The 16276-nt window shown below is 36.3% G+C and overlaps 1 pseudogene; it reads right to left on the bottom strand.

Annotated features, from left to right (window-relative positions):
• Positions 1 to 287: 287 nt before the first annotated feature.
• LOC129494055 (SCY1-like protein 2) lies at positions 288 to 4214 on the bottom strand (annotated as a pseudogene).
• Between the last annotated feature and the right edge of the window lie 12062 nt (positions 4215 to 16276).

The raw sequence follows: 16276 nt of genomic DNA, 5'->3' as shown, positions 1-16276 counted from the left end.
ATTCAAGATACTCGGGTGTCTTTTTCTCTTTGAGACTGGCAAGGGTTGGGTGTTTTAAAAACTTGAAGAGGAGGTGGTAAGAGGAAAAAAATCCTCAATGCTCTCAAAAACTCAACTGTTAGGAGTCCATACAACCACTATGTTGGCATGGAAACAAGGTGTTCTCTGTCACAGAACCATTCGCTTCCCCCCTGGAAGTACTTCCTCCAAACCAAGTATATAAAGATTTACATCAGCTCACTCATGATTAAAATTGAGGTAATTCTTCAAAAATCCAGCAAGACACCTCACCCAGAGAGATCTTTGAAATCATTGCTAGCTGAATTGCTGCTGGTCATATTGATTGGTGGCTGTGCAAAGTTCTGTGGGTTAATGAAAGGGTTAGCCTGCACACCAGAGGCAGACCATCCTCTCACGTTTATCTGTGTTCCCATAACTGAACTGCCTATACCCGGAGGCCCTTGTGGAGCTACAAACTGATTAAGCCACTGATTTGGTTTCTGTTGTGACAACTGGTTCATGCTAACTTTGGGTTTCTGAGGGCCAAAGAGATTATTAAGAGCAGGCATATCAGATTTCAGGTTGTACTACAAAGCTGTGGTCATCAAGACAGTGATGTGGTACTGGCACAAACACAGACACATAGATCAATGGAACAGAATAGAGAATCCAGAAGTGGACCCTCAACTTTATGGTCAACTAATATTCGAGAAAGCAGGAAAGACTATCCACTGGAAAAAAGACAGTCTTTTCAATAAATGGGAAAATTGGACATCCACATGCAGAAGAATGAAACTGGACCATCCTCTTACACCATACACAAAGATAAACTCAAAATGGATGAAAGATCTCAATGTGAGACAAGATTCCATCAAAATCCTAGAGGAGAACACAGACAACACCCTTTTTGAACTTGACCACAGTAACTTCTTGCAAGATACATCCATGAAGTCAAGAGAAACAAAAGCAAAAATGAACTATTGAGACTTAATCAGGATAAAAAGCCTCTGCGCAGCAAAGAAACAGTCAACAAAACTGAAAGACAACCTACAGAATGGGAGAAGATATTTGCAAATGACACGTCAGATAAAGGACTAGTATCCAAGATCTATAAAGAACTTATTAAACTCAACAGCAAAGAAACAAACAATCCAATCATGATATGGGCAAAACACATGAACAGAAATCTCAGAGGAAGACCTAACACGGCCAACACGCACATGAGAACATGCTCGGCATCACTGGCCATCAGGGAAATCATTGTGGAATTTGTGGAATCATTGTGGAAAACCACAATGAGATCCCACCTCACACCAGTGAGAATGGGGAAAATTAACAAGGCAGGAAACCACAAATGTTGGAGAGGATGTGGAGAAAGGGGAAACCTCTGCACTGTTGGTAGGAATGTGAACTGGTGCAGCCACTCTGGAAAACTGTGTGGAGGTTCCTCAAAGAGTTAAAAATAGAGCTGCCCTATGACCCAGCAATTGCCCTGCTGGGGATTTACCCCAAAGATGCAGATGCAGTGAAACGCCAGGACACCTGCACCCCGATGTTATAGCAGCAATGTCCACAATAGCCAAACTGGGGGAGGAACCTCGGGGTCCATCGAAAGATGAATGGATAAAGAAGATGTGGTCTATGTATACAATGGAATATTCCTCAGCCATTAGAAATGACAAATCCCCACCATTTGCTTCGACATGGATGGAACTGGAGGGTATTATGCTGAGTGAAATAAGTCAATCGAAGAAGGACAAACATTATATGGTCTCATTCATTTGGGGAATATAAAAAATAGTGGAAAGGAATAAAGGGGAAAGGAGAAAAAATGAGTGCGAAATATCAGAAAGGGAGACAGAACATGAGAGACTCACTTGGGGAAACAAACAAGGGGTGGTGGAAAGGGGGTGGAGGTGACTGGGTGATGGGCACTGAGGGGGGCACTTGACGGGATGAGCACTGGGTGTTATGCTATATGTTGGCAAATTGAACTCCAATTTTAAAAAATATGTAAAAAAAAAGAAATAGAAAACTGTAAAAAAAAAAAAAAAAAGAGTGGGCATATCTGTGGGTCTTTGTTGAGTCGGCTTTGCACCAGCAGGAGGAACACTCAAAACAGCACTGAAGTTTGGCAAAGTGGAAGGTGCCCCCAGCGTCGTCCTGATCACCCAGGTGTGCTTGGACTACCGAATAAGTTCTGGTTTCTATTAACTGGCATGTTGAATCCTGAGGTCTGAAAGCCCATGTTATTGGCATTTAGGCCGTTGGTCAAGTTTTCTTGGTGTTATCAGTTGGTGTAGAAAACATCATGCCAAGGCCCATGGAAGGAATAGAAGTAAAGGTACTCGAAGCAGAAATGTTAGGGGTACTACAGAAAGGCCGGTCAGAGATGGCATGTTGTCATCACTGTGTCTGTTAAGTCCTTAGTCTGTTTGACTGGAGCAACAGGTGTGTGTACTTGGGGTTTAAGAGGCTGCCGGCTTCTCAGCTTCTGTGCTTGCCCCTGTTCTTTTGTTAATTTTTGTTTTTCTTCAAGTGTAAGTGATGCACTTTTATGCTTATTTTACAACCCGTCTTCCTTATTTTCTGACTCACCACCAGTAAGAAAGTCTGCTCCAATGTTGTTAGAGACTTTGTCAATATGCTGAGACCCAACATTTGTAACCTTTTCTGCTGCTCTTGCATTATATGAAGTTGCTCCAGTTTAGTCTTATGTTCGGTTTCCAATCTGTTAAGCGTCTCTTTTATGACAGAAATGAAAGAATTGAACTGATGGAGATTAAGATTATTTTCAATACTCAGGGGAATCAGATGAGCCAATACTTTTCCAGCCACTGTTCTTTGGTGATTCCCAACTTCTTATGAGTAAAAGTACATTTGTAAGTACCTAAAATTCCCATGAGGACTGCGGGTTCCTCGGATGGAATTTATGGTAAGAAGGGCAGGATGTCATCAAGTACAAACCACTTATCCAAGTATTCCAAAATCTTTCCTAAGCACGCTAATGAATTGATGTGAACAGCAAGAGAAGACGTTTGCAGACATGCATTTTTAATTCTTGGTATCAAAGAATTTTTCATGGATGCATAGTCTATAAGACTTGCAAAGCTTGGAATGATGTTTAAACAGAGTTCCTGAATTTGAATGGAAGGAGCCTCTAGTGCTGTGTGAACCATTGGTAGGACACTGCTCTTTATCTCCTCAGGAGGAGTTTTGGTTAGCAGCAAATCCATTTTTTTTTTTTTTTTGTAAGTAAATTAACAACCTGGATTGGCTCCTGCTGTTTAAAGACAGAGCCACGTTCAGGTAGACTTAATTTGACATGTGCTTCCTTGGAGCCTTCTTTGGCAATCAGTAGAACAGTGAGCAAAACAAAAGATACCATGGCAGGGGTTACAAGTTCTGAAGTCAAACAAGGCACAAATTCCCTGCACAAGCTTGGGCAGTTTTGGTAGAACTTTCGGCAGTCCTTTGAAAAACTGTGATCTCTGAAGATTATCTCTTTGGAATGAGGTCTCGAAATACTGCAGTGTTATTGCACCAACATCACTGAAGAAGAAATTCTTTGTCATTTGATCTGCTTCTCATGTTACAGTTGGAGTTAATTTAAGAGCAGTTTTATGTGTTCTTGGACTTCCTCATGTCTATTTGAAGGTGAGCTAGATCCTAAACGACTCAACTGATCCAGCTGCCTACTAAAACTCTTGTAAATGTCGTGCTTGTTAACTTCAAATATGGGTTTTCCTTTATTAAATACAGCATACTTGACAGTTCCTAGTGAGTACATATCACTAGCTCTTTCACAGCTCACCGGAAGCATGTATTCAGGACCCAAATATTCACAATTTGGAACACACATGATGGTAAATTTGGGTCCCATTCTTTACAAGGTAACTTAGGCTCTTGTTCACAAGGATTGGTTGATGATACACAAATATCATAGCGCATTATTTTCCAGGCTCACTTTTATTCAAAATTATATTTTCAGGTGTAATATTTCCATGGACCATTTTCACACTGCTATGCAAAAATGACAGTCCTTCAGAAACCTGAAGCAAACCATATTTAGTCTCGACATCATAAAGGTTATAATCCTTAACGTCTAGAGGTACAGAAGAAGGTAGATTTTCCCAGTTACCTAAAACATTGGCTAAACTGGCAAAAATGGGTTCTGTACAAAATGCCAAGCAATCTCTGGATTCTTCTAAAGGATGCTGGGGAGGGAGAAGGAGAAAGGGAGGGGAGGGGGGGACATTTTTGGAAAATAATTCTAAAAACCTAATGAGAATAAAAATGTATGTTGACATGAAATATTCTATTAAGATAAGGAAAGGGATAGGAGCACCCAGGTGGCTCCAGTTGAGCATCTGCCTTTGGCTCAGGATGTGATCCCGGGGTCCTGGGATCGAGTCCCACTTGGAGCTCCCTGCATGGAGCCTGCTTCGCCCTCTGCCTATGTATCCACCTCTCTCTCTGTGTCTCTCACGGATAAATAAATAAAATCTTTTAAAAAAAAGAGAGAGAGAAAAAAAGATGAGGAAAGGGGTGTATATAATAGAGAGGTAATACTCTAGATCATTTCTTGATAATTTTGATTCTAATTTCAAACATTATGGATCATTTTGCTAAAGGAACCTTCCCAAGTTTTAATTCTTAAAACAATGACAAAAGAAAAACATTTTTTCTCATGTTTAGAACTTTTTCTCCCGTGTTCCTCCTTAAATACATTTTTTAATTGAATTGCATTTGATGTAATCTATTCTACTTTATGTAGAAATGCTTGAAAGAATCTAGGCACTGTCATTTATATGCCATCTTTATGTATTAAAACTCAAGTGCTAATTTGGATATCAATAAAGATACCAAGGGTTTGCATTAGCTTATGTTTTTTCACTGCTTGAAAAAAAACCGATCAGAATTTCTAGTTGAAAACAATATGACAGATTCAAACTTTAAAAAAAATCCTATTTCTGTATTTCTCTCATCAATCCTATGTAAATATTACTTATCTTTATTTTCAAAGCAACCTTTTTGTGAACAGTTATTACAAAATGTGTTCATCTTCAATATATTTATCCACAAAAATCAGACAGTTACAAAACTAGGTAACTCAGTTCATGTGTTTAAAAAATTGTCACTTTTCTGTGAACAAAATTCAGATTTTTTTTCTGAAATTCTATCAATCCTGCAAATGGATAATAGAATATAAAGTAGTTCGTTTTTCTTCTCACTAGTAGTCCAAATTCCAGAGTCTACTGGTTTAGAAAGGCATTTCAGGCACCCTCAGAATAAATCAGAGACTAATTGCCCATCGTCTGAGCTCTAACCTAGAGCCAGCTACCTATGCAAACCTCTAATTTAGCACTTTACATTATTGAAATTTTCCATTCTGTTGTCAGTCTCCCTCACTAGACCCTAAGTTCATTGAAAGTGTTTCTGATGCCTAGCATAAAATAGTCACTCCAATGTTTATTGAACTGAATATAAGCTAAGTGAGTAGAATTGTAATTAGAACATTGAATGAGCTGTTTGGGGACACATCACATGCTTTTGTTTATGGATGACAACTTTTGTTTTAGAAACTGAGCTAAAATCTGTGTGTTAACTATGCCGTACATGGGCTGATTTCACTTGACATATAATCATTCATGTTGCAGGAAACAAACTACTTTACAATTTAAAAGATCTCACACTGAACAGGTTCTGATCCTCTTCATTTGTATGTTAACACTGGAGAGCTCCAGGGCTGAGACCAGTTTGTAAAATTAAAGTTACAGTATCAAAAGGTAGTTAAAGGATTATTGAACGTGTTCTCAGTCATATCAAGCAAAATTAAATCTCTGATCTAATTTTTGCACACAATATCATAGAAGTGGCCAACCCTTCTGCTCTGCCTCTGGGTGATTTTAGACAAGTTCCTGAACTTTGTTTCCTTATGTTGTTTAATATAAGAAAAGCATAATCCCTTTCTCTACCAATGGGGTAGGATAATAAATTTAAGACATTAATTGATTAGACGTACAAAATTTCTTTAAAAATTATAAGCATTGATAGCAATATGAAAAACTTTAGCTACAATTTACCAACTGTAAATTTGATTCTTCCAAAAAAGCTGCTTTTCAGTATCTTCTGTAATACACAGTTTTCACATTTCTGAGCTACTAATAATTTGAGTAGTTGATGAAGAATAAAAATACTTCTGGACCATCCATCCATATGGAAGGTCAATTTTAGAGTTTTTAAGAGAAGTAAGACATAGAATTACTATACGTCAAGATAACTGTATCCAAATGTGCCTTGTTTAAATTTTCTATCTTAAAACCTAACCTATTTCCATAATACAAACATACACGTATTTTCCTATATTTCTAGATGATATCAACCAAGAATAGAATGAATGCCTCATGGAGGACATAGGAAGAAAATCATCTCACTGGCGCTCAGTTTAAGCAATTTCATCAAAGTCAGTACTGCTAATACTTTTGGATGACAAAATATTTAATGTATGTATTTTTAGTGTGTTCAATGGAGATTATTAGGTGAAGGCAGAAGTATTGTTAGTAAATAAGTAATTGTCCATGACTTAAGTGTTGTTAATGGGATTTGCAGAGCTTGAAGAGCAAGTATAGTTTTATATCCTAGATCTGTTCTCTTCAGCTGCTGAGACTGGATTCCCCACGTGTGTTTTGGCACTCTGTACTGGAAGACATGCATGTCACCCATTTCGGTTCCAGCTCATCTCCATTTATTATCACTAGGCTTGTCAACCGTGTGAGATGACCCGCTCTTGTAGACGGTGTCACGTAAGAGAGGAGTGTACTGGAGAGGCAAAAGCTACCACCTCAAAGAGCTGGTTTCGATTTCTACTCAACCTTTCCTGCCTCATCCCTACATTGAACCTTCTCTGATGCTCTTGCCTTAACATAGTACAAGGTCCATTTCTATTTCTCATCGGTCACTGGGGGGGTGTGTTCTATTGTGGAATGTGCTTTGTGTTCTTTAGTCGGCTAGCTGTCAGCACTTCCATCCTCTTCCTGCTGTCTTACACACAATAGGAAGCAAGCAGAGCTTTAAACTCATCTTCTGAGTTTCAGACCTTCAGCCCGTATGTACAACTGTCTGGGAAAATTTTCTAGTTGAATGGTATCTCACAATTAATGTATTCAAAATTAACATGATTTAACCATCCTGACTCCTTTTCTAAACTTTTATCAGAAGCTTTGCATCTTATGTTACACCTCCCTCTTCCTTACCCCCACGTGCAGGCAACCACCAAGTACTTACGAAAGAAGTAGAACGTAATTATTCATTACTGACTAAGTGCTTATTAAACTCAAATTAAATGCATAGAATGCTAAATGCCGCTTTATATCATTCTCATATTTCTCTTCTTTTGCTCAATACTTAGCATTTTATTTTTAGCTTAAGACATTACAGATTCAACATAACATTCACTATTTTATTATTAGTATTATTTTTCCTTTATTATTTTCCTTAGTACTAGTATTAGTATAATTTTCCTGATTAGAGAACATCTTTGCTTGTTAAGACAAGACACAGAACCTTCCTTAAAAGAGAGAGGGACCTTCAGATTTGGTGAGGTAGCTGATCCAGCAGCTAAATACTTTGTTACTTTACCAAATCTGGAGGTTCCTTTCTTTCTCCAAAATCTTGAGGGTTCTGTATTTTGCTTTAATGGAACTGACTTTTATTAGAGATCCATTAGCAAATTCTACAGGCCCAACCTTTAAAACATGTCTACTAGATATAAACTACATGAAATGCCTGCCACATAGTAGATGATCAATAAATATTTGTAGACAGGATGAGTGACTGAATACATCGAATGCAAACCTAGTCATCTCCTCCACCATTTTCTTCTGGCCAAACTACTGCATTGGCCCCCTGCTTTGTCTCACAGCTTCCTGATACTCCCTCTAACTTGTATTCTCGAAACAGTGGCCATAGTATTTCTTTGGAAGTGTGACTGGGTCCTTTCACTCTTCTGTCTAAAAGGCTCCAGTAACTTCTCATTTTGGAGTAAATGCCAAACTCCATACAATCACAAAGTGTGGCATGCATTCTAGTTTCATGTTAACCATCTGATCTCTTGTAGACTCTACTTTGCAATCACCATGTTCTAGCTCTTGGCTACTTGGACGTTACAATCTTAGTTCTTTACCTTTGCTATTCAGTGTTCCCACTGCCACAAAATTCTCTCCTTCGTATATTGCTTGCTACTTAAGCTCCATCAGATCTTTGTTTAAATAGGGTATTTAGAGGAGGTTTCTATGGCAGATTACAGTTTAGAAATATTTACTCCCTCTCTTCATCCCACTCCCACAAAGGACGTGTACCTTCCTTTCCATCCTCCTTGACTTTTGGCCTTTGTCATGCAATTGCTGATGGAATATTACACAGATTTTTTTCCTGCTTAAAAATCATCAGGCTGGTCCACTGGCCCCAGGAGGAAAGAATAAGAAACACATGGAGCAGAGCCAACCCTGCCTAGCCCAGACTAGAGCACTATACCGTAGCTGGCCTACAGATTTGGGAGCTAAAAATTATTTATGGTTTTATGTCAGTGAGACTTTTGTGGTTGTTTTTACTTAGCACCCTGTGTCAATATCTAACTGATATACCCTCTATGACCATCTGGTTTAAAATTGTGCACAAGATATAAAACCCAGAGTCAACAGATGTTTTAGCATCATGTCATCTGTAAAATTCTCTTTAATTTATTAGCCAATCAAAAATTTAGCACATTACTTTTTTTTTTTTTTTTTGGCAAAAATGCACCCTACTTGCATGATTTTCCATGACAGTTGAGAATGCTTGCAAGGCTTGGTCATGCCTTTGTGACCAATCAGAGCAACACTGAGAGCAGATGCTTTGGATATAATTTCCCATTCATCTCAGTTTTCTCTTCACAACACTTGATTCTTGTAGTTGTCTGAACGATTTCCAGAATGAGATTCATTTTATAAGCTCTGAGTCAGGAATTTTAGCATTTTGAAATAAACAAATGCACACAGATTGCTCCTGCAGAGTAGCCTTCAGATCGAGAAATTAGAGTAGTCTAACCATACTCTTGCCATTTTTAGTTATTTCAGAGCTTAATAAAATAAGCTTTTTCCAGGCATTCCATGCATTTCTTTGTCCCTAGTTCACCAACCTTTTGTCCACAGTTCTCTTGGGTATTCTTTTTAGAACTTAATATTTAAACATGGATATAAAAAGAATTTGCAACATGAGATTTAGCTGTGTGTGCAGCATTTTATTTATTTATTTTTTACATATGGTTGAGAGAGTTCATAGCTTTTTATTGATAGCCTGTTATTGCCCTAAGTGAATCATTCAGGAAGTTCAGATCTTATATTTCACTCATGTGGTTCTCTAATTTTTAGTTCTTGTATCCTGGATAATTTAAATTAAGAGGTTTCATATTGTGGCTCCAATGGCTTGCTATATTTTCGCTGATTTTAAAAAAACCCTTCATTATAAAAGAAAAGTTCCATTAATACATTAAAATGTTTCTTTGATTAAGAGGGAAATGTCTTAAATGTATTTAAGGTTTTTTTTTTTAATTCATGACTACCAAACCTAACAAGGTTCAATTTTTTTATTCTTATTTTCTACTGCAAGTTAAATTGAAATTGCTTCAAATTACATGCACAAGTGTATAAATGATTTTCCATATACAGTCCTATCACAGACAACAGTGAATAATCTATCACACAGTATCATTTAGCCAATAACCAATTAAATATAATTTCCTGAAAATACAAAAACAGAGAAAAAGTAGGAGTTTTAAAAAATCACAACTTATTTCAAATTACCAGTAAAATTAAGCTTTATATTAAAGCATGTATTGTTATTTGTTTGACAACCTAAAGGAGAAATTTGTGCTGTATTGCCTCTGAAAAGCCTTCAGTTATTTTCTGAGGCCACTATTAAAATTTTTTTTTAATTTTTTTTAATTTTTATTTCTTTATGATAGTCAGAGAGAGAGAGAGAGAGAGAGAGGCAGAGACACAGGCAGAGGGAGAAGCAGGCTCCATGCACCGGGAGCCTGACGTGGGATTCGATCCCGGGTCTCCAGGATCGCGCCCTGGGCCAAAGGCAGGCGCCAAACCGCTGCGCCACCCAGGGATCCCCCACTATTAAAATTTGATTGTGTGATTATTATTTATGAATGTACTAATCTATTTGCATGTCATTCATGAAGAAAATAGTTCATATTTTTCCTACTTTCTGCTCTTTTCTACTACGAAAAGTCTTTTCCACTCTTCAGTTCTCCAGTTTGAAAAACAAACAAACAAACAATAAACAAATGTGTTTTGTGCTGACTACTAACTTGGAAATGGATATTGCTCTTTACCCCCTTTGAATCTATAGGTATTGCATTTAGTGAAAGGCAACATGCTGCTTAATAAATCATCATATCAGCAGCTTCACTGCATCGTACCACACTGGGGGACAGCTTAAGAGTCGATGTTTCTCTCCTACCAGCTACTAGCCTTGCTAACGAGGTCGTGCTGTCAACCTCAGTTTGGAACCCTATTAAGACACACATGCAGAAGTGATATGCACATTGCTCCAGCTCTCCTTTACATTGTTATCTCCTTGGTGTGTGTGTGTGTGTGTGTGTGTGTGTTTAAACATGCCGTATTCATTCAAATGCGGTTAATCACATTTAAACATAAAAAACTTGTAATAAAATTTACCACTCTGAGGTGTTTTAATGGTTGATTTATAACACATCATTTAGACCAAATCATATGTTCAAATGTAGTGGACAAGTGATCAGTTAATGATTAGGAAGAGCTATCAAGTAAAATGAACTGCACAAATATTTTTAACAATACAGAATGGCTAAGACAGCTGCTCAGGCATCTTTGATTTGTATACAGGGGAACATTGTGAACTTTTATATGCCTTAATTTCTTTCCTGTACAATTGAATATCAATAACCTATAGGATTGTGGTGATGATTCACTGGAATAATGTATAACATTATTAACTGTAATGCAAAGGGTATAAGTGCTGAATGTGAGCAAAACTGGATAATTGGCTTTACCTTTAGGTGAACAAGTGATGTGCCTCAGAATATGTATTTGTTGAGAATCTTTCTAAAGAATAAGATTTCATCTTCTACATTAGAAACAACACATCTCTCAAAATACTTGAGTATTAGGTATAGGAATATATATTTTCATTATTTGAGAATTCACCATATTAACGTTTATGGTTTGAGATGTTCAGTGAGACAAAGCAATTCTTTTATCATATCACGTATGGGCTCCCAGTACCTTCAGAAGAATAATAGCAAAGGACCTAAGAATTGATATGGTGCTAAATCATTTCATATTTTTAGCTAGAACAGTATGATATCTTATAAAATATTATTTCTCAAAGTGTGCACTTAGTTGTTACATAACCCAGAATGGATTGATTAGGATACACAAAAAGTAACCCCAAATACCAGTGATTTAATTGCTGAAGTTATAAGACCAATGAATGATAGCAGAAGGCGGGGAGTCTAGAGGTTCATTGGAAGCCACAGCTGGAGAGTCTCCATCTTGACACTTCCTTGCATAATCTTTAACAGAGGGGAAGGTAGCAATTCATTCACATGTTCTTAAAGTTTCTGCCCCAGAATAAACATGCTTATGCTCATGCTGTATTGGATAAAGTAAGTCATGTTGGTAGAAAGGGTGGAGAAATGCCCTACCTGAGGTTAAAAAAGAAAAACAAAGTATTTCTTAAGAGCCCTAATAATCACCACAGTGACTATTTAGGCTGTGAATTCCTAATCACCTTTTTCATTGTTTTTTTAAATCAATGGGAACTAAAACATAGCACTATTATTAGGTGAGCATTTGCAAAATAGTCTTCAAAATATTCTCTTCTTTTCAGAAAGATAAGTGTCAGTAAGACACAAGTGTTCTTTACAAGCATAAGCAGTAAATTCTCCAATGTGTCCAACAGAAAATCATGACATTGGCTTAAAAATTGTGGTCCAAATATAGTACTTAGCTTTGTGATTCCAGAGTCTTGTATTTTTCAGTGATTCAGAATGATCAGACTCAAGAAATCTGGCTCAGAATAACCAACTTTATTGTAGTTGTCTCATACATGAAGCTAGTTTTTTAATTAACAACTATTCATCAGGACAGATGTAATCTTTCTGAAAATTATGTTCTGTATTGTTAGGCAAAATACATAGAATAGCAAATTATAATTTAAAGGATTACTTACTGAATATGGAATCAAGACATGTAGATTAGACTATCTGTAGCTAAAAAAATAATATATGTGTCTGTGTTACATGTTATGACAGTTGTATTTGTCAACACTATACAAATATTTCTATAATATAGACAGAATAATTAGGTTCATGGGTCAAGGTGTCCTCTCCATTAGAAATTTTTAATTAGGAGATCCCTGGGTGGCTCAGTGGTTTAGCACCTGCCTTTGGCCCAGGGCATGATCCTGGGGTCCCAGGATCGAGTCCCACGTCAGCCTCCCGGCATGGAGCCTGCTTCTCGCCCTGCCTGTGTCTCTGCCTCTCTCTTTCTCTGTCTCTCTCTGTGTCTCTCATGAATAAATAAAAAATCTTGAAAAAAAAAAGAAATTTTTAATTAATTAATATTTCTAATTTTTAGAGTTTTTGTTTTTAAAACTACAATATAATTAGTCCATTATTATTTATTAATTATTATTTATTGATTTTATCTTGAATCATAAATTAGCTTTAATCCCAGTCATAAATTTTTGAGGTCTTATCCAGTCACCTGAAATTAATGTTTACATAATTTCTCTCACATGTGCCACAAGTTGTCTGTCATCTAAAGATATTCCTGTTAGTACTACTGTTAACACCTACCATTTACTAAGTGTCCGCCACGTGCTAGGAGATTTACATATATCATTAATTTCTCCTCACACGCAGTGATATAGTGATCGTTCTTTTTGTTCTAGAGATGAAGAAATTTAGGGATTAGAAAGACTAATTCATTTTACCACTTATTCACCCAATGAGAATTCGGCAGTGTAGCAGAAATTTAAATTAAGGTCTATGTGGTACCAAACCATACTCATTCCAGTATATTACACTGGCACAATTCCATTTTAACTATTATGAATTTCATTAAGGATGACATAAACTTACTTTTGTCGCAATCCACAATGAATGATCAAAAAGACAAATAGGTGGCTGAAATGACATGCGATAGTCCAATTTAAGGTAAAACTAAAAATTAGAAATTTAAGATTTCTACATTTCATCCTTCATTGCTTTGATTTTGTCTTATACAATAAGTTTTCTTCCTTTGAGAATTTTTTGTTATTTGATGTTTCCTGTATTCTCCAGCAGAATTTTTTTTAGGTTTTATTTATTTATTTGATAGAGAAGGAGAGAGAGACAGAGAGAGAGAGAGAATGCTAGCAGGGGAAGGGGGAGCGGGAGAGGGAAACAAGCAGTCTCCCTGCTGACTGGGGAACCTGTGGTGGGACTAGATCCCAGGTCTCTGATATCATGACCTGAGCAGAAATCAAAAGCCGAATGCTCAACCATCTGAGCCACCCTGGTGCCCCGAGGAATTCTGATCTTTACTGAGCAATCAGGTACACATAGATCAAGGCTTCTTCATTCTTTGAAGTTTAACTGTGGTATTCACTTCTGAATTCTAAAAGAGAAAAGCAAGTCCCCTTTAATCTTGGCTATCCTTAGTCACTATGAAGGAGATCCTATCTACCAAAAAGCTGAAGAAGTAAGAAAGTCATTGACCCCATCTTTCACATCCATCCTGTTTCTGAAAAGCCACAATTCAATCAAGGAATAAAGAAAAATGCATATGCAGTCAAATCATTAGTATGTTGTAGGGCATGAATGACGGCCACTTAGGAAACAAAAAATCTGTTTCATCAAAAATTCTAGAGTTCTCATTTTCTAAACAGAACTATTGGCTTTTCCAGGTGATTATTTGATTAATATTTGTTGATAACCTCTATGTTGTTAAGCAACTTATAAGCTAACTATTTAAGGTAGCATCCTCGTAATCAGTTTGATTCAATGCATGATTAGTCATTTAAATGAATGGGAATCTTCATGCAAACTGAAATAATTATATTCTTAGTGTAAAATTGCATGCCTCCCCAGGACAGGTAAAGGAAATGATTCTATTTACAAGATACATCAAACATACTCAACATCAACATTTGTATATTTCTTTAAATGATAAAACAGAGTAAATGGTGTAAAAATTGCTAGAGAAGATGCAACTTGATAGTTTTAAATATAATGGTCTATGTGTCCTCAATAACAAATATTATCAAGACATCACAAACTTTTAGTAGTCATCAAACTTCCCAAGACTAAATTAGAATTTAACAATAAATCTCCAAAGAAAGATTCTTTTTCTCTTTCTTGGCTGAGTTCTCCATCATTGACTATCCAAACTATAATTATAAAAAACTGACAAAACCCTTATATTCTGTACATTTACCACTGTTTTGTGAACCTATGATACCCACAAAAATGGGAAATTTTGAGAGAATAATAATAAAATTGCATTTCTTAAGCATCTATCCCTTTACAATGCTAAAATTAATAGAGAATATACCATCACTTATAAAATTGTCTTTCAAAATTATGAAGAAAAGAACCAAAATACATTAACTATTACCAATTGTCTTATTCAGAGCTTGCTAATATTCTTAAGAATATATCTGTGTTCAGTAATTATTCATTTATTACTATAAAGTGTTAATAAATTTAAAAAGGAAAAAATCAAAGAACAATTCAGTTTGCATTTCCTTGGGCCACTTTTTTTGTGTGGCCTTATTTCTGTTTAATGTTAATAACAGATGTGGCTTTCACCTCTCCCATCATAGCAGGAATTTCCTTTCATGTGTCATGTTGTTGTCAAGTTTTCATCACCATTATCTTCTTCACTATTCCCCACAGATGGGTAGTACTCTAATCCTTGAGAAGCATCCAATCTGATTGTTTAGATATAGACAATTTTTTAACATTTTAATTTCAAAGTGAATTGCGTTGCCAGATTTGCAGTATGCCTGCTGAGTGAGTTAGGGCGTGTCACAAAACTTCTTTATGTTTCAGGATCTAGTGCTATAAAATAGTCATTGGTATTGATTTGTTCTCTGGGAAATGTGATACATCTGTGTAAAATATTACTCAATTGATTTGTTACATGAAAAGGTATACCACTACATAATAAAAGTACTTCCTCTAGGAAATGTTGGCTTCCATGATTGTGAGACATTTTCTTAGTGCTACCTTAAACACCCCTTTCAAATATGTGTATTCTTGTTTTCATTACTTGAAGTGAAAATTTTGTAAATATTATGGTTAAATTTAAAATATTTACTAATTCTGTTTACTAAGAAGAAGGTAAGAATATAAACAAATGAAAATGAGACATGATTCTATAATTCTTAACAATCAGAGGATATAATAAGTGTAGATAAGAAAGAAGAAAGTGTAAAATATTTTTATTGGACTGATTGTAGTACATACAATGTATAATTGGGCTCACTAAAATATATTTAAGGTGTTTAATGCGAATATATAGTGCTACTTGATGATATAAATAAAGGGGTTTAATTATGGGGAAATAAGGGACAGAATAATACACTGAAGCCAGGAATAGAGAGGTATATATGGTGAATCATAAATTTGTCATCAATTTTCCAAGGAGACAAAACCAGGAAGAGAGTATGATTGGCATTAAAGAAAATTTGAAAACCAGTAAAGTAGTGATATAATGCAAATACAAAATGAACATGTGTTAAAATTTTTATTGAATTCACTACAAGAGGAAACTAGTAAGATATTAAAATTAGTTCAAAGGGCCAGGGGCATTTGAGAAGTGTGTGCGTATATACTGTGTATGTGTCATAAGTCACAAAAATTCAGATAATTATGTAAAAAAATGTTATAAGACTTGTGGGTTAGAAGCAAAACTGGTTGATGTTTTATAGGGCAAGGCATTAAGCTTTGAGGAGGAGGGGCAAGATGGCGGAAGAGTAGGGTCCCCAAATCGCCTGTCCCCACCAAATTACCTAGATAACCTTCAAATCATCCTGAAAATCTACAAATTCGGCCTGAGATGTAAAGAGAGACCAGCTGGAACGCTACAGTGAGAGGAGTTCGCGCTTCTATCAAGGTAGGAAGACGGGGAAAAAGAAATAAAGGAACAAAAGGCCTCCGAGGGGGAGGGGCCCCGCGAGGAGCCGGGCTAGGGCC

The sequence above is a fragment of the Nyctereutes procyonoides genome, unplaced genomic scaffold, assembly GCF_905146905.1.
Source record: "Nyctereutes procyonoides isolate TBG_1078 unplaced genomic scaffold, NYPRO_anot_genome, whole genome shotgun sequence".
In the NCBI taxonomy this organism is placed as follows: Eukaryota; Metazoa; Chordata; class Mammalia; order Carnivora; family Canidae; genus Nyctereutes; species Nyctereutes procyonoides.
The sequence above is the reverse complement of the archived record's forward strand: the minus strand, read 5'-3'. Positions and strand labels throughout refer to the sequence as shown.